A 27723-nucleotide genomic window follows, 5' to 3' on the forward strand; every position below is an offset into this window, starting at 1 on the left:
GGAATGGAATGGTATGGAATGGAATGGAACGGAATGGAATGGAATGGAATGCAATGAAATGGAATGGAATGCCATGGAATGCAAAGGAAAGGAATGGAATGGAATGGGATGGAATGGAATGGAATGGAACGGAATGGTATGGAATGGAATCAACCCGATTAGAATGGAACGGAATGAATGGAACGGAATGGAATGGTATGGCATGGAATGGAATGGAATTCAATGGAATGGAAAGGAATGGAATGGAATGGAATGGAATGGAATGGAATGGAATGGAATGGAATGGAATGGAATGGAATGGAATGGAATGGAATGGATTCAGCACGAGTAGAACAGAAAGGAATGGAATGGAATGGAATAGAATGGAATTGAATGCAATGGAATGGAATCAACCCGAGTAGAACGGAATGGAATGGAATGGAATGGAATGGAATGGAATGGAATGGAATGGAATGGAATGGATTGGAATGGAATGGAATGGAATGGAATGGAATGGAATGGAATGGAATGGATTGGAATGGAATGGAATGGAATGGAATGGAATGGAATTGAATGGAATGGAATGGAATCATCCCGAGTATAACGGAATGAAATGGAATGGAATCTAATGGAATGGAATGGAATGGAAAGGAATGGAATGGATTGGAATGGAATGGAATGGAATGGAATGGAATGGAATGGAATGGAATGGAATGGAGTCAACCAGAGGAGAACGGAATGGAATGGAATGGAATGGAATGGAATGGAATGGAATGGAGTGGAATGGAATCAAACCGAGTAGAAAGGAATGGGATAGAATGGAATGTAATGGAATGGAATGCAATGGAATATAATGGAATCAAACAGGGTAGAACGGATTGAAATAGAATGGAATGGAATGGAATGGAATGGAATGCAAAGCAATGGACTGGAATGGAATGGAATGTATTCAACACGAGTAGAACGGAAAGGAACGGAATGGAATGCAATGGAATGGAATGGAATGGAATGGAATGGAATCAACTCGAGTAGAACGGAATGGAATGGAATGGAATGGAATGGAATGGAATGGAATGGAATGGAATGGTATGGAATGGAATGGAATGGAATGGAATGGAATGGAATGGAATGGAATGGAAAGGAATGGAAGGCAATGGAATGGAATGGAATGGAATGGGATGGAATGGAATGGAATGGAATGGAATGGAATGGAATCAACCCGAGTAGAACGGAATTGAATGGAATGGAGTGGAAGGGAATGGATTGGAATGGAATCAAGCCGAGAGGAATGGAATGGAATGGAATGGAATGGAATGGAATGGAATGGAATGGAAAGGAAAGGAATGGAAGGCAATGGAATGGAATGGAATGGAATGGGATGGAATGGAATGGAAAGGAAAGGAATGGAACGGAATGGAATGAAATGTTATCAAACAGAGTGGTGAGAATTGGAATGGAATGTAATGTAATGTAATGGAATGGAATGGAATGGAATGGAATGGAATGGAATGGAATCAACCCGAGTAGAACGGAACCGAATGGAACGGAATGGAATGGAATAGAATGGAATTGAATCCACCCGAGTAGAATGGAATGGAATGGAATGGAATGGAATGGAATGGAATGGAATGGAATGGAATGGAATCAACCAGATTGGAGAGAAATTGAATGGAATGGAATGGGATGGAATGGAATGGAATGGAATGGAATGGAATGCAACGGAATGGAATGGAAAGGAATATAATGGAATGGAATGGAATCCACCCGAGAGGAACAGAATGGAAAGGAATGGAATGGAATGGAATGGAATGGAATCTAATGGAATGCAATGAAATGGAATGGAATGCCATGGAATGCAAAGGAAAGGAATGGAATGGAATGGGATGGAGTGGAATGGAATGCAATGGAATGGTATGGAATGGAATCAACCCGATTAGAATGGAACGGAATGAATGGAACGGAATGGAATGGTATGGAATGGAACGGAAAGGAATTCAATGGAATGGAAAGGAATGGAATGGAATGGAATGGAATGGAATGGATTCAGCACGAGTAGAACAGAAAGGAAAGGAATGGAATGGAATAGAATGGAATGGAATGGAATGGAATGGAATCAACCCGAGTAGAACGGAATGGAATGGAATGGAATGGAATGGAAAGGAATGGAACGGAATGGAATGGAATGGAATGGAATGGAATGGAATGGAATGGAATTGAATGGAATGGAATGGAATCATCCCGAGTATAACGGAATGAAATGGAATGGAATCTAATGGAATGGAATGGAATGGAATGGAATGGAATGGTACGGAATGCAATGCAATGGAATGGAATGGAATGGAATGGAATGGAATGGAATGGAATGGAATGGAATCAACCAGAGGAGAACCGAATGGAATGGAATGGAATGGAATGGAATGGAATGGAATGGAGTGGAATGGAATCAAACCGAGTAGAAAGGAATGGGATAGAATGGAATGTAATGGAATGGGATGCAATGGAATATAATGGAATCAACCAGGGTAGAACGGAATGAAATAGAATGGAATGGAATGGAATGGAATGCAAAGCAATGGACTGGAATGGAATGGAATGTATTCAACACGAGTAGAACGGAAAGGAACGGAATGGAATGCAAAGGAATGGAATGGAATGGAATGGAATGGAATGGAATCAACTCGAGCAGAACGGAATGGAATGGAATGGAATGGAATGGAATGGAATGAAATGGAATGGAATGGAATGGTATGGAATGGAATGGAATGGAATGGAATGGAATGGAATGGAATGGAATGGAATGGAAAGGAATGGAAGGCAATGGAATGGAATGGAATGGAATGGGATGGAATGGAATGGAATGGAATGGAATGGAATCAACCCGAGTAGAACGGAATTGAATGGAATGGAGTGGAAGGGAATGGAATGGAATGGAATCAAGCCGAGAGGAATGGAATGGAATGGAATGGAATGGAATGGAATGGAATGGAATGGAATGGAATGGAAAGGAATGGAATGGAATGGAATGGAATGGAATGGAATGGAATATAATGGAATGGGATGGAATGGAATGGAATGGAATGGAATGGAATCAACCCGAGTAGAACGGAATTGAATGGAATGGAGTGGAAGGGAATGGATTGGAATGGAATCAAGCCGAGAGGAATGGAATGGAATGGAATGTAATTGAACGGAAAGGAAAGAAACAGAATGGAAAGGAATGGAGCGGAACGGAATGGAATGGAATGGAATCAACACGAGAAGAACGGCGTGTAATGGAACAGAAAGGAATGGAATGAAGTCTAATGGAATACAATGGAATTCAATCAACTCGAGTAGAATGGAATGGAATGGAATAGAATGGAATGGAAAGCAATAGAATGGTATGGAATTGGACGGAAAGGAGTGGAATGGAATGGAATGGAATGGAATGGAATGGAATGGAATCAACCCTAGTAGAAAGGAAAGGAATGGAATGGAATGGAATGGAATGGAATGGAATGGAATGGAATGGAATGGAATGGAATGGAATGGAATGAATCATCCCCAGTAGAAAGGAATGGAATGGAATGGAATGGAATGGAATGGAATGGAATGCAATGGAATGAAATGGAATGGAATGGGATGGAATGGAATGGAATGGGATGGTACAGATTGGAATCAACCTGCGTAGAATGGAATGGAAAGGAACGGAACGGAACGGAATGGAATGGAGTGGAAAGGAATGGAATGGAATGGAATGGAATGGAATGGAATGGAATGGAATGGAATCAACCCTAGTAGAAAGGAATGGAATGGAATGGAATGGAATGGAATGGAATGGAATGGAATGGAATGGAATGGAATGGAATGGAATGCAATGGAATGGAATGGAATGGAATGGGATGGAATGGAATGGAATGGAATGGGATGGAACAGATTGGAATCAACCTGCGTAGAATGGAATGGAAAGGAACGGAACGGAACGGAATGGAATGGAGTGGAAAGGAATGGAATGGTATGGAATGGAATGGAATGGAATGCAATCAACCCGAGTAGAACGGAATAGAATGTAATGGAGTGGAAGGGAATGGAATGGAATGGAATCAACCCGAGAGGAATGGAATGTAATGGAATGTAATTGAACGGAACATAACGGAACAGAATGTAAAGGAATGGAACGGAACGGAAAGGAATGGAATGGAATCAACCCGAGAAGAATGGCGTGGAATAGAATGGATTGGAATGGAATGGAATGGAATGGAATGGAATGGAATGGAATGGAATGGAATGGCATGAAAAGGAATGGAATGGAACGGAATGGAATGAAATGTTATCAAACAGAGTGGAGAGAATTGGAATGGAATGGAATGCAATGGAATGGAATGCAATGGAATGGAATGGAATGGAAAGGAATGGAATGGAACGGAATGGAATGAAATGTTATCAAACAGAGTGGTGAGAATTGGAATGGAATGTAATGGAATGGAATGGAATGGAATGGAATGGAATGGAATGCAATGGAATGGAATGGAATCAACCCGAGTATAACGGAACCGAATGGAACGGAATGGAATGGAATAGAATGGAATTGAATCCACCCGAGTAGAATGGAATGGAAAGGAATGGAATGGAATGGAATGGAATGGAATGGAATGGAATGGAATGGAATGGAATCAACCAGATTGGAGAGAAATTGAATGGAATGGAATGGAATGGAATGGAATGGAATGGAATGGAATGGAATGGAATGGAATGGAATGGAATGCAACGGAATGGAATGGAAAGGAATATAATGGAATGGAATGGAATCCACCCAAGAGGAACAGAGTGGAAAGGAATGGAATGGAATGGAATGGAATGGAATGCAATGAAAAGGAATGGAATGCCATGGAATGCAAAGGAAAGGAATGGAATGGAATGGGATGGAATGGAATGGAATGGAATGGTATGGAATGGAATCAACCCGATTAGAATGGAACGGAATGAATGGAACGGAATGGAATGGTATGGAATGGAATGGAATGGAATTCAATGGAATGGAAAGGAATGGAATGGAATGGAATGGAATGGAATGGAATGGATTCAGCACGAGTAGAAGAGAAAGTAATGGAATGGAATGGAATAGAATGGAATTGAATGGAATGGAATGGAATCAACACGAGTAGAACGGAATGGAATGGAATGGAATGGAATGGAATGGAATGAAATGGAATGGAATGGAATGGTATGGAATGGAATGGAATGGAATGGAATGGAATGGAATGGAATGGAATGGAATGGAATGGAATGGAAAGGAATGGAAGGCAATGGAATGGAATGGAATGGAATGGGATGGAATGGAATGGAATGGAATGGAATGGAATCAACCCGAGTAGAACGGAATTGAATGGAATGGAGTGGAAGGGAATGGAATGGAATGGAATCAAGCCGAGAGGAATGGAATGGAATGGAATGGAATGGAATGGAATGGAATGGAATGGAATGGAAAGGAATGGAATGGAATGGAATGGAATGGAATGGAATGGAATATAATGGAATGGGATGGAATGGAATGGAATGGAATGGAATGGAATCAACCCGAGTAGAACGGAATTGAATGGAATGGAGTGGAAGGGAATGGATTGGAATGGAATCAAGCCGAGAGGAATGGAATGGAATGGAATGTAATTGAACGGAAAGGAAAGAAACAGAATGGAAAGGAATGGAGCGGAACGGAATGGAATGGAATGGAATCAACACGAGAAGAACGGCGTGTAATGGAACAGAAAGGAATGGAATGAAGTCTAATGGAATACAATGGAATTCAATCAACTCGAGTAGAATGGAATGGAATGGAATAGAATGGAATGGAAAGCAATAGAATGGTATGGAATTGGACGGAAAGGAGTGGAATGGAATGGAATGGAATGGAATGGAATGGAATGGAATCAACCCTAGTAGAAAGGAAAGGAATGGAATGGAATGGAATGGAATGGAATGGAATGGAATGGAATGGAATGGAATGGAATGGAATGGAATGAATCATCCCCAGTAGAAAGGAATGGAATGGAATGGAATGGAATGGAATGGAATGGAATGCAATGGAATGAAATGGAATGGAATGGGATGGAATGGAATGGAATGGGATGGTACAGATTGGAATCAACCTGCGTAGAATGGAATGGAAAGGAACGGAACGGAACGGAATGGAATGGAGTGGAAAGGAATGGAATGGAATGGAATGGAATGGAATGGAATGGAATGGAATGGAATCAACCCTAGTAGAAAGGAATGGAATGGAATGGAATGGAATGGAATGGAATGGAATGGAATGGAATGGAATGGAATGGAATGGAATGCAATGGAATGGAATGGAATGGAATGGGATGGAATGGAATGGAATGGAATGGGATGGAACAGATTGGAATCAACCTGCGTAGAATGGAATGGAAAGGAACGGAACGGAACGGAATGGAATGGAGTGGAAAGGAATGGAATGGTATGGAATGGAATGGAATGGAATGCAATCAACCCGAGTAGAACGGAATAGAATGTAATGGAGTGGAAGGGAATGGAATGGAATGGAATCAACCCGAGAGGAATGGAATGTAATGGAATGTAATTGAACGGAACATAACGGAACAGAATGTAAAGGAATGGAACGGAACGGAAAGGAATGGAATGGAATCAACCCGAGAAGAATGGCGTGGAATAGAATGGATTGGAATGGAATGGAATGGAATGGAATGGAATGGAATGGAATGGAATGGAATGGAATGGAATGGCATGAAAAGGAATGGAATGGAACGGAATGGAATGAAATGTTATCAAACAGAGTGGAGAGAATTGGAATGGAATGGAATGCAATGGAATGGAATGCAATGGAATGGAATGGAATGGAAAGGAATGGAATGGAACGGAATGGAATGAAATGTTATCAAACAGAGTGGTGAGAATTGGAATGGAATGTAATGGAATGGAATGGAATGGAATGGAATGGAATGGAATGCAATGGAATGGAATGGAATCAACCCGAGTATAACGGAACCGAATGGAACGGAATGGAATGGAATAGAATGGAATTGAATCCACCCGAGTAGAATGGAATGGAAAGGAATGGAATGGAATGGAATGGAATGGAATGGAATGGAATGGAATGGAATGGAATCAACCAGATTGGAGAGAAATTGAATGGAATGGAATGGAATGGAATGGAATGGAATGGAATGGAATGGAATGGAATGGAATGCAACGGAATGGAATGGAAAGGAATATAATGGAATGGAATGGAATCCACCCAAGAGGAACAGAGTGGAAAGGAATGGAATGGAATGGAATGGAATGGAATGCAATGAAAAGGAATGGAATGCCATGGAATGCAAAGGAAAGGAATGGAATGGAATGGGATGGAATGGAATGGAATGGAATGGTATGGAATGGAATCAACCCGATTAGAATGGAACGGAATGAATGGAACGGAATGGAATGGTATGGAATGGAATGGAATGGAATTCAATGGAATGGAAAGGAATGGAATGGAATGGAATGGAATGGAATGGAATGGAATGGAATGGATTCAGCACGAGTAGAAGAGAAAGTAATGGAATGGAATGGAATAGAATGGAATTGAATGGAATGGAATGGAATCAACACGAGTAGAACGGAATGGAATGGAATGGAATGGAATGGAATGGAATGGAAAGGAATGGAATGGAATGGAATGGAATGGAATGGAATGGAATGGAATTGAATGGAATGGAATGGAATCATCCCGAGTATAACGGAATGAATTGGAATGGAATCTAATGGAATGGAATGGAATGGAATGGAATGGTACAGAATGCAATGCAATGGAATGGAATGGAATGGAATGGAATGGAATGGAGTGGAATGGAATCAAACCGAGTAGAAAGGAATGGGATAGAATGGAATGTAATGGAATGGAATGCAATGGAATATAATGGAATCAACCAGGGTAGAACGGAATGAAATAGAATGGAATGGAATGGAATGGAATGCAAAGCAATGGACTGGAATGGAATGGAATGTATTCAACACGAGTAGAACGGAAAGGAACGGAATGGAATGCAATGGAATGGAATGGAATGGAATGGAATGGAATCAACTCGAGTAGAACGGAATGGAATGGAATGGAATGGAATGGAATGGAATGGAATGGAATGGAATGGAATGGAATGGAATGGTATGGAATGGAATGGAATGGAATGGAATGGAATGGAATGGAATGGAATGGAATGGAATGGAATGGAATGGAAAGGAATGGAAGGCAGTGGAATGGAATGGAATGGAATGGGATGGAATGGAATGGAATGGAATGGAATGGAAGGGAATGGAATCAACCCGAGTACAACGGAATTGAATGGAATGGAGTGGAAGGGAATGGATTGGAATGGAATCAAGCCGAGAGGAATGCAATGGAATGGAATGGAATGCAATGGAATGGAATGGAATGGAATGGAATGGAATGGAATGGAATGGAAAGGAATGGAAGGCAATGGAATGGAAAGGAATGGAATGGGATGGAATGGAATGGAATGGAATGGAATGGAATGGAATCAACCCGAGTAGAACGGAATTGAATGGAATGGAGTGGAAGGGAATGGATTGGAATGGAATCAAGCCGAGAGGAATGGAATGGAATGGAATGTAATTGAACGGAAAGGAAAGAAACAGAATGGAAAGGAATGGAGCGGAACGGAATGGAATGGAATGGAATCAACACGAGAAGAACGGCGTGTAATGGAACAGAAAGGAATGGAATGAAGTCTAATGGAATACAATGGAATTCAATCAACTCGAGTAGAATGGAATGGAATGGAATAGAATGGAATGGAAAGCAATAGAATGGTATGGAATTGGACGGAAAGGAGTGGAATGGAATGGAATGGAATGGAATCAACCCTAGTAGGAAGGAAAGGAATGGAATGGAATGGAATGGAATGGAATGGAATGGAATGGAATGGAATGGAATGGAATCAACCCCAGTAGAAAGGAATGGAATGGAATGGAATGGAATGGAATGGAATGAAATGGAATGAAATGGAATGGAATGGGATGGAATGGAATGGAATGGGATGGTACAGATTGGAATCAACCTGCGTTGAATGGAATGGAAAGGAACGGAACGGAACGGAATGGAATGGAGTGGAAAGGAATGGAATGGAATGGAATGGAATGGAATGGAATGGAATCAACCCTAGTAGAAAGGAATGGAATGGAATGGAATGGAATGGAATGGAATCAACCCGAGTATAACGGAACCGAATGGAACGGAATGGAATGGAATAGAATGGAATTGAATCCACCCGAGTAGAATGGAATGGAAAGGAATGGAATGGAATGGAATGGAATGGAATGGAATGGAATGGAATGGAATGGAATGGAATGGAATCAACCAGATTGGAGAGAAATTGAATGGAATGGAATGGAATGGAATGGAATGGAATGGAATGGAATGGAATGGAATGCAACGGAATGGAATGGAAAGGAATATAATGGAATGGAATGGAATCCACCCAAGAGGAACAGAGTGGAAAGGAATGGAATGGAATGGAATGGAATGGAATGCAATGAAAAGGAATGGAATGCCATGGAATGCAAAGGAAAGGAATGGAATGGAATGGGATGGAATGGAATGGAATGGAATGGAATGGTATGGAATGGAATCAACCCGATTAGAATGGAACGGAATGAATGGAACGGAATGGAATGGTATGGAATGGAATGGAATGGAATTCAATGGAATGGAAAGGAATGGAATGGAATGGAATGGAATGGAATGGAATGGAATGGAATGGAATGGATTCAGCACGAGTAGAACAGAAAGTAATGGAATGGAATGGAATAGAATGGAATTGAATGGAATGGAATGGAATCAACCCGAGTAGAACGGAATGGAATGGAATGGAATGGAAAGGAATGGAATGGAATGGAATGGAATGGAATGGAATGGAATGGAATGGAATGGAATGGAATGGAATCATCCCGAGTATAACGGAATGAATTGGAATGGAATCTAATGGAATGGAATGGAATGGAATGGAATGGTACAGAATGCAATGCAACGGAATGGAATGGAATGGAATGGAATGGAGTGGAATGGAATCAAACCGAGTAGAAAGGAATGGGATAGAATGGAATGTAATGGAATGGAATGCAATGGAATATAATGGAATCAACCAGGGTAGAACGGAATGAAATAGAATGGAATGGAATGGAATGGAATGCAAAGCAATGGACTGGAATGGAATGGAATGTATTCAACACGATTAGAACGGAAAGGAACGGAATGGAATGCAATGGAATGGAATGGAATGGAATGGAATGGAATCAACTCGAGTAGAACGGAATGGAATGGAATGGAATGGAATGGAATGGAATGGAATGGAATGGAATGGAATGGAATGGAATGGAATGGAATGGTATGGAATGGAATGGAATGGAATGGAATGGAATGGAATGGAATGGAATGGAATGGAAAGGAATGGAAGGCAATGGAATGGAATGGAATGGAATGGGATGGAATGGAATGGAATGGAATGGAATGGAAGGGAATGGAATCAACCCGAGTACAGCGGAATTGAATGGAATGGAGTGGAAGGGAATGGATTGGAATGGAATCAAGCCGAGAGGAATGCAATGGATTGGAATGGAATGCAATGGAATGGAATGGAATGGAATGGAATGGAATGGAATGGAAAGGAATGGAAGGCAATGGAATGGAAAGGAATGGAATGGGATGGAATGGAATGGAATGGAATGGAATGGAATGGAATCAACCCGAGTAGAACGGAATTGAATGGAATGGAGTGGAAGGGAATGGATTGGAATGGAATCAAGCCGAGAGGAATGGAATGGAATGGAATGTAATTGAACGGAAAGGAAAGAAACAGAATGGAAAGGAATGGAGCGGAACGGAATGGAATGGAATGGAATCAACACGAGAAGAACGGCGTGTAATGGAACAGAAAGGAATGGAATGAAGTCTAATGGAATACAATGGAATTCAATCAACTCGAGTAGAATGGAATGGAATGGAATAGAATGGAATGGAAAGCAATAGAATGGTATGGAATTGGACGGAAAGGAGTGGAATGGAATGGAATGGAATGTAATCAACCCTAGTAGGAAGGAAAGGAATGGAATGGAATGGAATGGAATGGAATGGAATGGAATGGAATGGAATGGAATGGAATGGAATGGAATGGAATCAACCCCAGTAGAAAGGAATGGAATGGAATGGAATGGAATGGAATGGAATGAAATGGAATGAAATGGAATGGAATGGGATGGAATGGAATGGAATGGGATGGTACAGATTGGAATCAACCTGCGTAGAATGGAATGGAAAGGAACGGAACGGAACGGAATGGAATGGAGTGGAAAGGAATGGAATGGAATGGAATGGAATGGAATGGAATGGAATCAACCCTAGTAGAAAGGAATGGAATGGAATGGAATGGAATGGAATGGAATGGAATGGAATGGAATGGAATGGAATGGAATGGAATGGAATGCAATGGAATGGAATGGAATGGAATGGGATGGAATGGAATGGAATGGAATGGGATGGAACAGATTGGAATCAACCTGCGTAGAATGGAATGGAAAGGAACGGAACGGAACGGAATGGAATGGAGTGGAAAGGAATGGAATGGTATGGAATGGAATGGAATGGAATGCAATCAGCCCGAGTAGAACGGAATAGAATGTAATGGAGTGGAAGGGAATGGAATGGAATGGAATCAACCCGAGAGGAATGGAATGTAATGGAATGTAATTGAACGGAACATAACGGAACAGAATGGAAAGGAATGGAACGGAACGGAATGGAATGTAATGGAATCAACCCGAGAAGAATGGCGTGGAATAGAATGGAATGGAATGGAATGGAATGGAATGGAATGGAATGGAATGGAATGGAATGTAAAGGAATGGAATGGAATGGAATGGAATGAAATGTTATCAAACATAGAGGAGAGAATTGGAATGGAATGGAATGGAATGGAATGGAATGGAATGGAATGGAATGGAAAGGAATGGAATGGAACGGAATGGAATGAAATGTTATCAAACAGAGTGGTGAGAATTGGAATGGAATGGAATGGAATGGAATGGAATGGAATGGAATGGAATGGAATCAACCCGAGTATAACGGAACCGAATGGAACGGAATGGAATGGAATAGAATGGAATTGAATCCACCCGAGTAGAATGGAATGGAATGGAATGGAATGGAATGGAATGGAATGGAATGGAGTGGAATCAACCAGATTGGAGAGAAATTGAATGAAATGGAATGGAATGGAATGGAATGGAATGGAATGGAATGCAACGGAATGGAATGGAAAGGAATATAATGGAATGGAATGGAATCCACCCGAGAGGAACAGAGTGGAAAGGAATGGAATGGAATGGAATGGAATGGAATGGAATGGAATGGAATGGAATGCAATGAAAAGGAATGGAATGCCATGGAATGCAAAGGAAAGGAATGGAATGGAATGGGATGGAAAGGAATGGAATGGAATGGAATAGTATGGAATGGAATCAACCCGATTAGAATGGAACGGAATGAATGGAACGGAATGGAATGGTATGGAATGGAATGGAATGGAATTCAATGGAATGGAAAGGAATGGAATGGAATGGAATGGAATGGAATGGAATGGAATGGAATGGAATGGATTCAGCACGAGTAGAACAGAAAGGAATGGAATGGAATGGAATAGAATGGAATTGAATGGAAAGAAATGGAATCAACCCGAGTAGAACGGAATGGAATGGAATGGAACGGAATGGAATGGAAAGGAATGGAATGGAATGGAATGGAATGGAATAGAATGGAATGGAATGGAATGGAATGGAATGGAATTGAATGGAATGGAATGGAATCATCCCGAGTATAACGGAATGAATTGGAATGGAATCTAATGGAATGGAATGGAATGGAATGGTACGGAATGCAATGCAATGGAATGGAATGGAATGGAATGGAATGGAATGGAATGGAATGGAATGGAATGGAATGGAATGGAATCAACCAGAGGAGAACGGAATGGAATGGAATGGTATGGAATGGAATGGGATGGAATGGAATGGAATGGAATGGAATGGAATGGAATGGAATGGAATGGAATGGAATGGAAAGGAATGGAAGGCAATGGAATGGAATGGAATGGAATGAGATGGAATGGAATGGAATGGAATGGAATGGAATCTACCCGAGTAGAACGGAATTGAATGGAATGGAGTGGAAGGGAATGGATTGGAATGGAATCAAGCCGAGAGGAATGGAATGGAATGGAATGGAATGGAATGGAATGGGAAGGAATGGAAGGCAATGGAATGGAATGGAATGGAATGGGATGGAATGGAATGGAATGGAATGGAATGGAATCAACCCGAGTAGAACGGAATTGAATGGAATGGAGTGGAAGGGAATGGATGGGAATGGAATCAAGCCGAGAGGAATGGAATGGAATGGAACGTAATTGAACGGAAAGGAAAGAAACAGAATGGAAAGGAATGGAGCGGAACGGAATGGAATGGAATGGAATCAACACGAGAAGAACGGCGTGTAATGGAACAGAAAGGAATGGAATGAAGTCTAATGGAATACAATGGAATTCAATCAATTCGAGTAGAATGGAATGGAATGGAATGGAATGGAATGGAAAGCAATAGAATGGTTTGGAATTGGATGGAAAGGAGTGGAGTGGAATGGAATGGAATGGAATGGAATCAACCCTAGTAGAAAGGAAAGGAAAGGAAAGGATTGGAATGGAATGGAATGGAATGGAATGGAATGGAATGGAATGGAATCTACCCGAGTAGAACGGAACCGAATGGAACGGAATGGAATGGAAGAGAATGGAATTGAATCCACCCGAGTAGAATGGAATGGAATGGAATGGAATGGAATGGAATGGAATGGAATGGAATGGAATGGAATGGAATGGAATCAACCAGTTTGGAGAGAAATTGAATGGAATGGAATGGAATGGAATGGAATGGAATGGAATGGAATGGAATGGAAAGGAATGGAAGGCAATGGAATGGAATGGAATGGGATGGGATGGAATGGAATGGAATGGAATGGAATGGAATGGAATGGAATGGAATGGAATGGAATGGAATCAACCCTAGTAGAAAGGAAAGGAATGGAATGGAATGGGATTGAATGGAATCAACCCTAGTAGAAAGGAAAGGAAAGGAAAGGAATGGAATGGAATGGAATGGAATGGAATGGAATGGATTCAGCACGAGTAGAACAGAAAGGAATGGAATGGAATGGAATAGAATGGAATGGAATGGAATGGAATGGAATGGAATGGAATGGAATGGAATGGAATGGTTTGGAATGCAATGCAATGGAATGGAATAGAATGGAATGGAATCTACCCGAGTAGAACGGAATGGAATGGAATGGAACGGAATAGAATGGAATTGAATGGAATGGAATGGAACCATCCCGATTATAACGGAATGAAATGGAATGGAATCTAATGGAATGGAATGGAATGGAATGGAATGGATTGGAATTGAATGGAATGGAATGGAATGGAATGGAATGGAATGGAATGGAATCAACCAGAGTAGAACGGAAAGGAATGGAATGGAATGGAATGGAATGGAATGGAATGGAATGGAATGGAATGGAATGGAATGGAGTGGAATGGAATCAAACCGAGTAGAAAGGAATGGTATAGAATGGAATGGAATGGAATGGAATGGAAAGGAATGGAAGACAATGGAATGCAATGGAATGGAATGGAATTGAATGGAATGGAATGGATTGGAATCAACCTGCGTAGAATGGAACGGAACGGAAAGGAATGGAATGGAGTGGAATGGAATGGAATGGAATGGAATGGAATGGAATCAACCCGAGTAGAACGGAATTGAATGGAATGGAGTGGAAGGGAATGGATTGGAATGGAATCAACCCTAGAGGAATGGAATGGAATGGAATGGAATTGAACGGAAGGGAACGAAACAGAATGGAAAGGAATGGAATGGAAAGGAATGGAATGGAATGGAAACAACCCGAGAAGAACGGCGTGTAATGGAACAGAAAGAATGGAATGAAGTGGAATGGAATACAATGGAATTCAATCAACTCGATTAGAATGGAATGGAATGGAATGGAAAGCAATAGAATGTTATGGAATTGGACGGAAAGGAGTGGAATGGAATGCAATGGAATGGAATGGAATCAACCCTAGTAGAAAGGAATGGAATGGAATGCAATGGAATGGAATGGAATGGAATGGAATCAAATCGAGTAGAATGGAGAGGAATGGAATAGAATGGTATGGAATGGAATGGAATGGAATGGAATGGAATCAACCAGAGTAGAATGGAATGGAGTGGAACGGAATGGAATGGAATGGAATGGAGTGGAATGGAATCAAACCGAGTAGAACGGAATGGGATAGAATGGAATGTAATGGAATGGAATGCAATGGAATATAATGGAATCAACAAGGGTAGAACGGAATGAAATAGAATGCAGTGGAATGGAGTGGAATGCAAAGCAATGGAATGGAATGGAATGGAATGTATTCAACACGAGTAGAACGGAAAGGAACGGAATGGAATGCAATGGAATGGAATGGAATGGAATGCAATGGTATGGAATGGAATGGAATGGAATGGAATGGATTGGAATGGAATGGAATGGCATGGAAAGGAATGGCATGGAAGGCAATGGAATGGAATGGAATGGAATGGAATGGAATGGAATGGAATGCAATGGCATAGAATGTAATGGTATGGAATGCAATGCAATGGAATGGAATGGAATCTACCCGAGTAGAACGGAATGGAATGGAATGGAATGGAATCAACCCGAGAAGAAAAGAGTGGAATGGAATGGAGTGGAATGGAATGGAATGGAATGGAATGGAATGGAATGGAATGGAATAGAATGGAATTGAATCATCCCGAGTAGAATGGAATGGAACGGAACGGAATGGAATGGAACGAAAGGGAACGGAATAAAATGGAATTGAATCAACCAGAGAAAAACGGAACGGAACGGAACAGAAGGGAATGGAACGCAACGGAACGGAATGGAATGGAATTGAATCAACCCGAGTAGAAGGGAATGGAATGGAATTGAATGGAAAGGAATGGAATGTAATGGAATGGAAAGGAATGGAATGGAATGGAAAGGAATGGAACAGAATGGAATCAACCCGAGTAGAACGGAATGGAAACGAATGGAATTTAATGGAATGGAATGAAATGTAAAGGAATCTACCCGAGTGGAATAGAATGGAATGGAATGGAGAGGAATGGAATGGAATGGAATGGAAAGGAATGGAATGGAATGGAATGGAATGGAATGGAATGGAACGGAATGGAATGGAATTGAATTGAATCAACCCGAGTAGAACGGAAACGAATGGAACGGAACGGAACGGAACAGAATGGAATTGAATCCACCCGAGTGGAATGGAATGGAATGGAATGGAATGGAATGGAATGGAAAGGAATGGAATGGAATGGAATGGAATGGAATGGAATGGAATGGAATGGAATGGAATGGCATAGAATGTAATGGTATGGAATGCAATGCAATGGAATGGAATGGAATCTACCCGAGTAGAACGGAATGGAATGGAATGGAATGGAATCAACCCGAGAAGAAAAGAGTGGAATGGAATGGAGTGGAATGGAATGGAATGGAATGGAATGGAGTGGAATGGAATCAAACCGAGTACAAAGGAATGGTATAGAATGGAATGTAATGGAATGGAATGCAATGGAATATAACGGAATCAACCAGGGTAGAACGGAATGAAATAGAATGGAATGGAATGGAATGGAATGCAAAGCAATGGACTGGAATGGAATGGAATGTATTCAACACGAGTAGAACGGAAAGGAACGGAATGGAATGCAATGGAATGGAATGGAATGGAATGGAATGGAATCAACTCGAGTAGAACGGAATGGAATGGAATGGAATGGAATGGAATGGAATGCTATGGAATGGAATGGAATGGAATGGAATGGAATGGAATGGAATGGAATGGAAAGGAATGGAAGGCAATGGAATGGAATGGAATGCAATGGGATGGAATGGAAGGGAATGGAATGGAATGGAATCAACCCGAGTAGAACGGAATTGAATGGAATAGAGTGGAAGGGAATGCATTGGAATGGAATCAAGCCGAGAGGAATGGAATGGAATGGAATGGAATGGAATGGAATGGAATGGAATGGAATGGAAAGGAATGGAAGGCAATGGAATGGAATGGAATGGAATGGGATGGAATGGAATGGAATGGAATGGAATGGAATGGAATCCACCCTAGTAGAAAGGAAAGGAATGGAATGGAATGGGATTGAATGGAATCAACCCTAGTAGAAAGGAAAGGAAAGGAAAGGAATGGAATGGAATGGAATGGAATGGAATGGAATGGATTCAGCACGAGTAGAACAGAAAGGAATGGAATGGAATGGAATAGAATGGAATGGAATGGAATGGAATGGAATGGAATGGAATGGAATGGAATGGTTTGGAATGCAATGCAATGGAATGGAATAGAATGGAATGGAATCTACCCGAGTAGAACGGAATGGAATGGAATGGAACGGAATAGAATGGAATTGAATGGAATGGAATGGAACCATCCCGATTATAACGGAATGAAATGGAATGGAATCTAATGGAATGGAATGGAATGGAATGGAATGGATTGGAATTGAATGGAATGGAATGGAATGGAATGGAATGGAATGGAATGGAATGGAATCAACCAGAGTAGAACGGAAAGGAATGGAATGGAATGGAATGGAATGGAATGGAATGGAATGGAATGGAATGGAATGGAATGGAGTGGAATGGAATCAAACCGAGTAGAAAGGAATGGTATAGAATGGAATGGAATGGAATGGAATGGAAAGGAATGGAAGACAATGGAATGCAATGGAATGGAATGGAATTGAATGGAATGGAATGGATTGGAATCAACCTGCGTAGAATGGAACGGAACGGAAAGGAATGGAATGGAGTGGAATGGAATGGAATGGAATGGAATGGAATGGAATCAACCCGAGTAGAACGGAATTGAATGGAATGGAGTGGAAGGGAATGGATTGGAATGGAATCAACCCTAGAGGAATGGAATGGAATGGAATGGAATTGAACGGAAGGGAACGAAACAGAATGGAAAGGAATGGAATGGAACGGAATGGAATGGAATGGAAACAACCCGAGAAGAACGGCGTGTAATGGAACAGAAAGGAATGGAATGAAGTGGAATGGAATACAATGGAATTCAATCAACTCGATTAGAATGGAATGGAATGGAATGGAAAGCAATAGAATGTTATGGAATTGGACGGAAAGGAGTGGAATGGAATGCAATGGAATGGAATGGAATCAACCCTAGTAGAAAGGAATGGAATGGAATGCAATGGAATGGAATGGAATGGAATGGAATCAAATCGAGTAGAATGGAGAGGAATGGAATAGAATGGTATGGAATGGAATGGAATGGAATGCAGTGGAATCAACCAGAGTAGAATGGAATGGAGTGGAACGGAATGGAATGGAATGGAATGGAGTGGAATGGAATCAAACCGAGTAGAACGGAATGGGATAGAATGAAATGTAATGGAATGGAATGCAATGGAATATAATGGAATCAACAAGGGTAGAACGGAATGAAATAGAATGCAGTGGAATGGAGTGGAATGCAAAGCAATGGAATGGAATGGAATGGAATGTATTCAACACGAGTAGAACGGAAAGGAACGGAATGGAATGCAATGGAATGGAATGGAATGGAATGCAATGGTATGGAATGGAATGGAATGGAATGGAATGGATTGGAATGGAATGGAATGGCATGGAAAGGAATGGCACGGAAGGGAATGGAATGGAATGGAATGGAATGGCATAGAATGTAATGGTATGGAATGCAATGCAATGGAATGGAATGGAATCTACCCGAGTAGAACGGAATGGAATGGAATGGAATGGAATCAACCCGAGAAGAAAAGAGTGGAATGGAATGGAGTGGAATGGAATGGAATGGAATGGAATGGAATGGAATGGAATAGAATGGAATTGAATCATCCCGAGTAGAATGGAATGGAACGGAACGGAATGGAATGGAACGAAAGGGAAAGGAATAAAATGGAATTGAATCAACCAGAGAAAAACGGAACGGAACGGAACAGAAGGGAATGGAACGCAACGGAACGGAATGGAATGGAATTGAATCAACCCGAGTAGAAGGGAATGGAATGGAATTGAATGGAAAGGAATGGAATGTAATGGAATGGAAAGGAATGGAATGGAATGGAAAGGAATGGAACAGAATGGAATCAACCCGACTAGAACGGAATGGAAACTAATGGAATTTAATGGAATGGAATGAAATGTAAAGGAATCTACCCGAGTGGAATAGAATGGAATGGAATGGAAAGGAATGGAATGGAATGGAATGGAAAGGAATGGAATGGAATGGAATGGAATGGAATGGAATGGAATGGAATGGAATGGAATGGAATGGAATGGAATGGAATGGCATGGAATGGAATGGAATGAAGTGGAATGGAATACTTTTGAATTCAATCAACCCGAGTAGAATGGAATGGAATGGAATGGAATGGAATGGAATGGAATGGAATGGAATGGAAAGCAATAGAATGGAATGGAATTGGATGGAGAGGAATGGAATGGAAAAGAATGGAAAAGAATGGAATGGAATGGAATGGAATGGAATGGAGTGGAATGGAATGGAATAGAATCAACCAAAGTAGAACGGAAAGGAATGGAATGGAATCCAATGGAGTGGAATGCAATGCAATGGAATGGAATCCACCTGAGTAGAACGGAATGGAATGGAAAGGAATGGAATGGAATGGAATGGAATGGAATGGAATGGAATGGAATGGAATGGAATGGAATGGAAAGGAATGGAAAGGAATGGAAAGTAATCATCCCGAGTAGAATGGAATGGAATAGAATGGAATGGAATGGAATGGAATGCAATGGAATGGAATGGAATGGAATGGAATGGAATGGAATGGAATGGAATGGAATGGAATCAACCAGAGTAGAACGGAATGGAATGGAACGGAATGGAATGGAATGGAATGGAGTGGAATGGAATCAAACCGAGTAGAACGGAATGGGATAGAATGGAATGTAATGGAATGGAATGTAATGGAATATAATGGAATCAACCAGGGTAGAACGGAATGAAATAGAATGGAATGGAATGGAATGGAATGCAAAGGAATGGAATGGAATGGAATGGAATGGAATGGAATGGAATGGAATGTATTCAACACGAGTAGAACGGAAAGGAATGGAATGGAATGGTATGGAATGCAATGCAATGGAATGGAATGGAATCTACCCTAGTAGAACGGAATGGAATGGAATGGAATGGAAAGTAATGGAAGAGAATGGAATCAACCCGAGTAGAACGGAATGGAAATGAATGGAATGTAATGGAATGGAATGGAATGTAAAGAATCAACCCGAGTGGAATGGAATGGAATGGAATGGAATGGAATGGAATGGAAAGCAATAGAATGGAATGGAATTGGATGGAAAGGAATGGAATGGAAAGGAATGGAATGGAATGGAATGGAATGGAATGGAATGGAATGGAATGGAATGGAATCAACCCAAGTAGAACGGAAAGGAATGGAATGGAATCCAATGGAGTGGAATGGAATGGAAAGGAATGGAATCAAACTGAGTAGAACGGAATGGAATGGAAAGGAATGGAATGGAATGGAATGGAATGGAATGGAATGGAATGGAATGGAATGGAATGGAATGGAATGGGATGGAATGCAGCGGAATTGAATGGAACGGAATGGAATGGAATCAACCAGAGTGGAATGGAATGGAATGGAATGTAATGGCATGGAATGGAATGGAATGAAGTGGAATGGAATACTTTTGAATTCAATCAACCCGAGTAGAATGGAATGGAATGGAATGGAATGGAATGGAATGGAATGGTATGGAATGGAATGGAAAGCAAGAGAATGGAATGGAATTGGATGGAAAGGAATGGAATGGAAAGCGATGGAATGGAATGGAACGGAATGGAATGGAGTGGAATGGAATGGAATGGAGTCAACCCAAGTAGAACGGAAAGGAATGGAATGGAATCCAATGGAGTGGAATGGAATGCAATGGAATGGAATCAACCTGAGTAGAACGGAATGGAATGGAAAGGAATGGAATGGAATGGAATGGAAAGGAATGGAAAGGAATGGAAAGTAATCATCCTGAGTAGAATGGAATGGAATAGAATGGAATGGAATGGAACGGAATGCAATGGAATGGAAAGGAATGGAATGGAATGGAATGGAATGGAATGGAATGGAATGGAATGGAATGGAATGGAATGCAACGTAGTAGAATGGAATGGAATACAATGGAATGGAATGGACTCCACCCGAGAGGAACAGAGTGGAAAGGAATGGAATGGAATGGAATGGAATGGAATGGAATGGAATGGAATGGAATGGAATGGAATGGAATCAACCCGAGTAGAACGGAATTGAATGGAATGGAGTGGAAGGGAATGGATTGGAATGGAATCAACCCTAGAGGAATGGAATGGAATGGAATGGAATTGAACGGAAGGGAACGAAACAGAATGGAAAGGAATGGAATGGAACGGAATGGAATGGAATGGAAACAACCCGAGAAGAACGGCGTGTAATGGAACAGAAAGGAATGGAATGAAGTGGAATGGAATACAATGGAATTCAATCAACTCGATTAGAATGGAATGGAATGGAATGGAAAGCAATAGAATGTTATGGAATTGGACGGAAAGGAGTGGAATGGAATGCAATGGAATGGAATGGAATCAACCCTAGTAGAAAGGAATGGAATGGAATGCAATGGAATGGAATGGAATGGAATGGAATCAAATCGAGTAGAATGGAGAGGAATGGAATAGAATGGTATGGAATGGAATGGAATGGAATGGAGTGGAATCAACCAGAGTAGAATGGAATGGAGTGGAACGGAATGGAATGGAATGGAATGGAGTGGAATGGAATCAAACCGAGTAGAACGGAATGGGATAGAATGAAATGTAATGGAATGGAATGCAATGGAATATAATGGAATCAACAAGGGTAGAACGGAATGAAATAGAATGCAGTGGAATGGAGTGGAATGCAAAGCAATGGAATGGAATGGAATGGAATGTATTCAACACGAGTAGAACGGAAAGGAACGGAATGGAATGCAATGGAATGGAATGGAATGGAATGCAATGGTATGGAATGGAATGGAATGGAATGGAATGGATTGGAATGGAATGGAATGGCATGGAAAAGAATGGCACGGAAGGGAATGGAATGGAATGGAATGGAATGGCATAGAATGTAATGGTATGGAATGCAATGCAATGGAATGGAATGGAATCTACCCGAGTAGAACGGAATGGAATGTAATGGAATGGAATCAACCCGAGAAGAAAAGAGTGGAATGGAATGGAGTGGAATGGAATGGAATGGAATGGAATGGAATGGAATGGAATAGAATGGAATTGAATCATCCCGAGTAGAATGGAATGGAACGGAACGGAATGGAATGGAACGAAAGGGAAAGGAATAAAATGGAATTGAATCAACCAGAGAAAAACGGAACGGAACGGAACAGAAGGGAATGGAACGCAACGGAACGGAATGGAATGGAATTGAATCAACCCGAGTAGAAGGGAATGGAATGGAATTGAATGGAAAGGAATGGAATGTAATGGAATGGAAAGGAATGGAATGGAATGGAAAGGAATGGAACAGAATGGAATCAACCCGACTAGAACGGAATGGAAACTAATGGAATTTAATGGAATGGAATGAAATGTAAAGGAATCTACCCGAGTGGAATAGAATGGAATGGAATGGAAAGGAATGGAATGGAATGGAATGGAAAGGAATGGAATGGAATGGAATGGAATGGAATGGAATGGAATGGAATGGAATGGAATGGAATGGAATGGAATGGAATGGCATGGAATGGAATGGAATGAAGTGGAATGGAATACTTTTGAATTCAATCAACCCGAGTAGAATGGAATGGAATGGAATGGAATGGAATGGAATGGAATGGAATGGAATGGAAAGCAATAGAATGGAATGGAATTGGATGGAGAGGAATGGAATGGAAAAGAATGGAAAAGAATGGAATGGAATGGAATGGAATGGAATGGAGTGGAATGGAATGGAATAGAATCAACCAAAGTAGAACGGAAAGGAATGGAATGGAATCCAATGGAGTGGAATGCAATGCAATGGAATGGAATCCAACTGAGTAGAACGGAATGGAATGGAAAGGAATGGAATGGAATGGAATGGAATGGAATGGAATGGAATGGAATGGAAAGGAATGGAAAGGAATGGAAAGTAATCATCCCGAGTAGAATGGAATGGAATAGAATGGAATGGAATGGAATGGAATGCAATGGAATGGAATGGAATGGAATGGAATGGAATGGAATGGAATGGAATGGAATGGAATCAACCAGAGTAGAACGGAATGGAATGGAACGGAATGGAATGGAATGGAATGGAGTGGAATGGAATCAAACCGAGTAGAACGGAATGGGATAGAATGGAATGTAATGGAATGGAATGTAATGGAATATAATGGAATCAACCAGGGTAGAACGGAATGAAATAGAATGGAATGGAATGGAATGGAATGCAAAGGAATGGAATGGAATGGAATGGAATGGAATGGAATGGAATGGAATGTATTCAACACGAGTAGAACGGAAAGGAATGGAATGGAATGGTATGGAATGCAATGCAATGGAATGGAATGGAATCTACCCTAGTAGAACGGAATGGAATGGAATGGAATGGAATGGAATGGAAAGTAATGGAAGAGAATGGAATCAACCCGAGTAGAACGGAATGGAAATGAATGGAATGTAATGGAATGGAATGGAATGTAAAGAATCAACCCGAGTGGAATGGAATGGAATGGAATGGAATGGAATGGAATGGAAAGCAATAGAATGGAATGGAATTGGATGGAAAGGAATGGAATGGAAAGGAATGGAATGGAATGGAATGGAATGGAATGGAATGGAATGGAATGGAATGGAATCAACCCAAGTAGAACGGAAAGGAATGGAATGGAATCCAATGGAGTGGAATGGAATGGAAAGGAATGGAATCAAACTGAGTAGAACGGAATGGAATGGAAAGGAATGGAATGGAATGGAATGGAATGGAATGGAATGGAATGGAATGGAATGGAATGGAATGGAATGGGATGGAATGCAGCGGAATTGAATGGAACGGAATGGAATGGAATCAACCAGAGTGGAATGGAATGGAATGGAATGGAATGGCATGGAATGGAATGGAATGAAGTGGAATGGAATACTTTTGAATTCAATCAACCCGAGTAGAATGGAATGGAATGGAATGGAATGGAATGGAATGGAATGGTATGGAATGGAATGGAAAGCAAGAGAATGGAATGGAATTGGATGGAAAGGAATGGAATGGAAAGCGATGGAATGGAATGGAACGGAATGGAATGGAGTGGAATGGAATGGAATGGAGTCAACCCAAGTAGAACGGAAAGGAATGGAATGGAATCCAATGGAGTGGAATGGAATGCAATGGAATGGAATCAACCTGAGTAGAACGGAATGGAATGGAAAGGAATGGAATGGAATGGAATGGAAAGGAATGGAAAGGAATGGAAAGTAATCATCCTGAGTAGAATGGAATGGAATAGAATGGAATGGAATGGAACGGAATGCAATGGAATGGAAAGGAATGGAATGGAATGGAATGGAATGGAATGGAATGGAATGGAATGGAATGGAATGGAATGCAACGTAGTAGAATGGAATGGAATACAATGGAATGGAATGGACTCCACCCGAGAGGAACAGAGTGGAAAGGAATGGAATGGAATGGAATGGAATGGAATGGAATGGAATGGAATGGAATGGAATGGAATGGAATGGAATGTATTCAACACGAGCAGAACGGAAAGGAATGGAATGGAATGGTATGGAAAGCAATGCAATGGAATGGAATGGAATCTACCCGAGTAGAACGGAATGGAATGGAATGGAATGGAATGGAATGGAATGGAATGGAATGGAATGGAATGGAATAGAAAGGAATGGAACAGAATGGAATCAGCCCGAGTAGAACGGATTGGAAATGAATGGAATTTAATGGAATGGAATAGAATGTAAAGGAGTCAACCCGAGTGGAATGGAATGGAATGGAATGGAAAGGAATGGAATGGAATGGAATGGAAAGGAATGGAATGGAATGGAAAGAAATGAACCCGAGAAGAACGGAATGGAATAGAATGGAATGGAATGGAATTGAATTGAATCAACCCGAGTAGAACGGAAACGAATGGAACGGCACGGAACGGAATAGAATGGAATTGAATCCACCCGAGTAGAATGGAATGGAATGGAATGGAATGGAATGGAATGGAATGGAATGGAATGGAATGGAATGGAATGGAATGGAATGTATTCAACACGAGTAGAACGGAAAGGAACGGAATGGAATGCAATGGAATGGAATGGAATGGAATGGAATGGTATGGAATGGAATGGAATGGAATGGAATGGAATGGAATGGAATGGAATGGCATGGAAAGGAATGGCATGGAAGGCAATGGAATGGAATGGAATGGAATGGAATGGAATGGAATGGAATGGAATGGAATGGCATAGAGTGGAATGGTATGGAATGCAATGCAGTGGAATGGAATGGAATCTACCCGAGTAGAACGGAATGGAATGGAATGGAATGGAATCAACCCGAGAAGAAAAGAGTGGAATGGAATGGAGTGGAATGGAATGGAAGGGAATGGAATGGAATGGAATAGAATGGAATTGAATCATCCCGAGTAGAATGGAATGGAACGGAACGGAATGGAACGAAATGGAACGGAATAAAATGGAATTGAATCAACCAGAGAAGAACGGAAAGGAACGGAACAGAAGGGAATGGAACGCAACGGAACGGAATGGAATGGAATTGAATCAACCCGAGTAGAAGGGAATGGAATGGAATTGAATGGAAAGGAATGGAATGTAATGGAATGGAAAGAAACGGAATAGAATGGAGCGGAATGGAATGGAATGGAATCAACCCGAGTGGAATGGAATGGAATGGAATGGAATGGAATGGAATGGAATGGAATGGAAAGGAATGGAACGGAATGGAAAGGAATGGAACAGAATGGAATCAACCCGAGTAGAACGGAATGGAAACGAATGGAATTTAATGGAATGGAATGAAATGTAAAGGAATCTACACGAGTGGAATGGAATGGAATGGAATGGAAAGGAATGGAATGGAATGGAATGGAAAGGAATGGAATGGAATGGAATGGAATGGAATGGAATTGAATCAACGCGAGTAGAACGGAAACGAATGGAACGGAACGGAACGGAATAGAATGGAATTGAATCCACCCGAGTGGAATGGAATGGAATGGAATGGAATGGAATGGAATGGAATGGAAAGGAATGGAATGGAATGGAATGGAATGGAATGGAATGGAATGGAATGGAATGGAATGGAAAGGAATGGAATCAACCAGAGTGGAGAGAATTGGAATGGAATGGAATGGAATGGAATGGAATGGAATGGAAAGGAATTGAATCAACCCGAGTAGAACGTAACCGAATGGAACGCAATGGAACGGAAAAGAATGGAATTCAATCCACCCGAGTAGAATGGAATGGAATGGAAAGGAATGGAATGGAATGGAATCTACCCGAGTAGAGGTGAATGGAATGGAATAGAATGGAAAGGAATGGAATGGAATGGAATGGAATGGAATGGAATCAACCCGAGTAGAAAGGAATGGAATAGAATGGAATGGAATGGAATGGAATGCAATGGAATGGAACGGAATCAACCCGAATTCAACGGAATGGAATAGAATGGAATAGAATGGAATGGAATTCAATGGAATGGAATGGAATGGAATGGAATGCAATGGAAAGGAAAGGAATGGAATAGAAAGAATGGAATGGAATGGAATGCAATGGAATGGAATGGAATCAACCCGAGTAAAATTGAATGGAATTGAATGGAATAGAATGGAATGGAATTCAATGTAATTGAATGTAACGGAATGGAATGCAATGGAACGGAAAGGAAAGGAGTGGAATGGAATGGAATGGAATGGAATGGAATGGGATGGAATGGAATTGAATGGGATGGAATGCAGCGGAATTGAATGGAACGGAATGGAATGGAATCAACCAGAGTGGAACGGAATGGAATGGAATGGAATGGCATGGAATGGAATGGAATGAAGTGGAATGGAATAATTTTGAAATCAATCAACCCGTGTAGAATGGAATGGAATGGAATGGAATGGAATGGAATGGAAAGGAAAGCAACAGAATGGAATGGAATTGGATGGAGAGGAATGAAATGGAAAGGAATGGAATGGAATGGAATGGAATGGAGTGGAATGGAATGGAATGGAATCAACCCAAGTAGAACGGAAAGGAATGGAATGGAATCCAATGGAGTGGAATGGAATGTAATCCACCTGAGTAGAACGGAATGGAATGGAAAGGAATGGAATGGAAAGGAATGGAATGGAATGGAATGGAATGGAAAAGAATGGAAAGGAATGGAAAGTAATCATCCCGAGTAGAATGGAATGGAATAGAATGGAATGGAATGGAATGGAATGCAATGGAATGGAATGGAATGGAATGGATTGGAATGGAATGGAAT

The sequence above is a fragment of the Gorilla gorilla genome, chromosome 4 (genome assembly GCF_029281585.2).
Source record: "Gorilla gorilla gorilla isolate KB3781 chromosome 4, NHGRI_mGorGor1-v2.1_pri, whole genome shotgun sequence".
Lineage (NCBI taxonomy): Eukaryota > Metazoa > Chordata > Mammalia > Primates > Hominidae > Gorilla > Gorilla gorilla.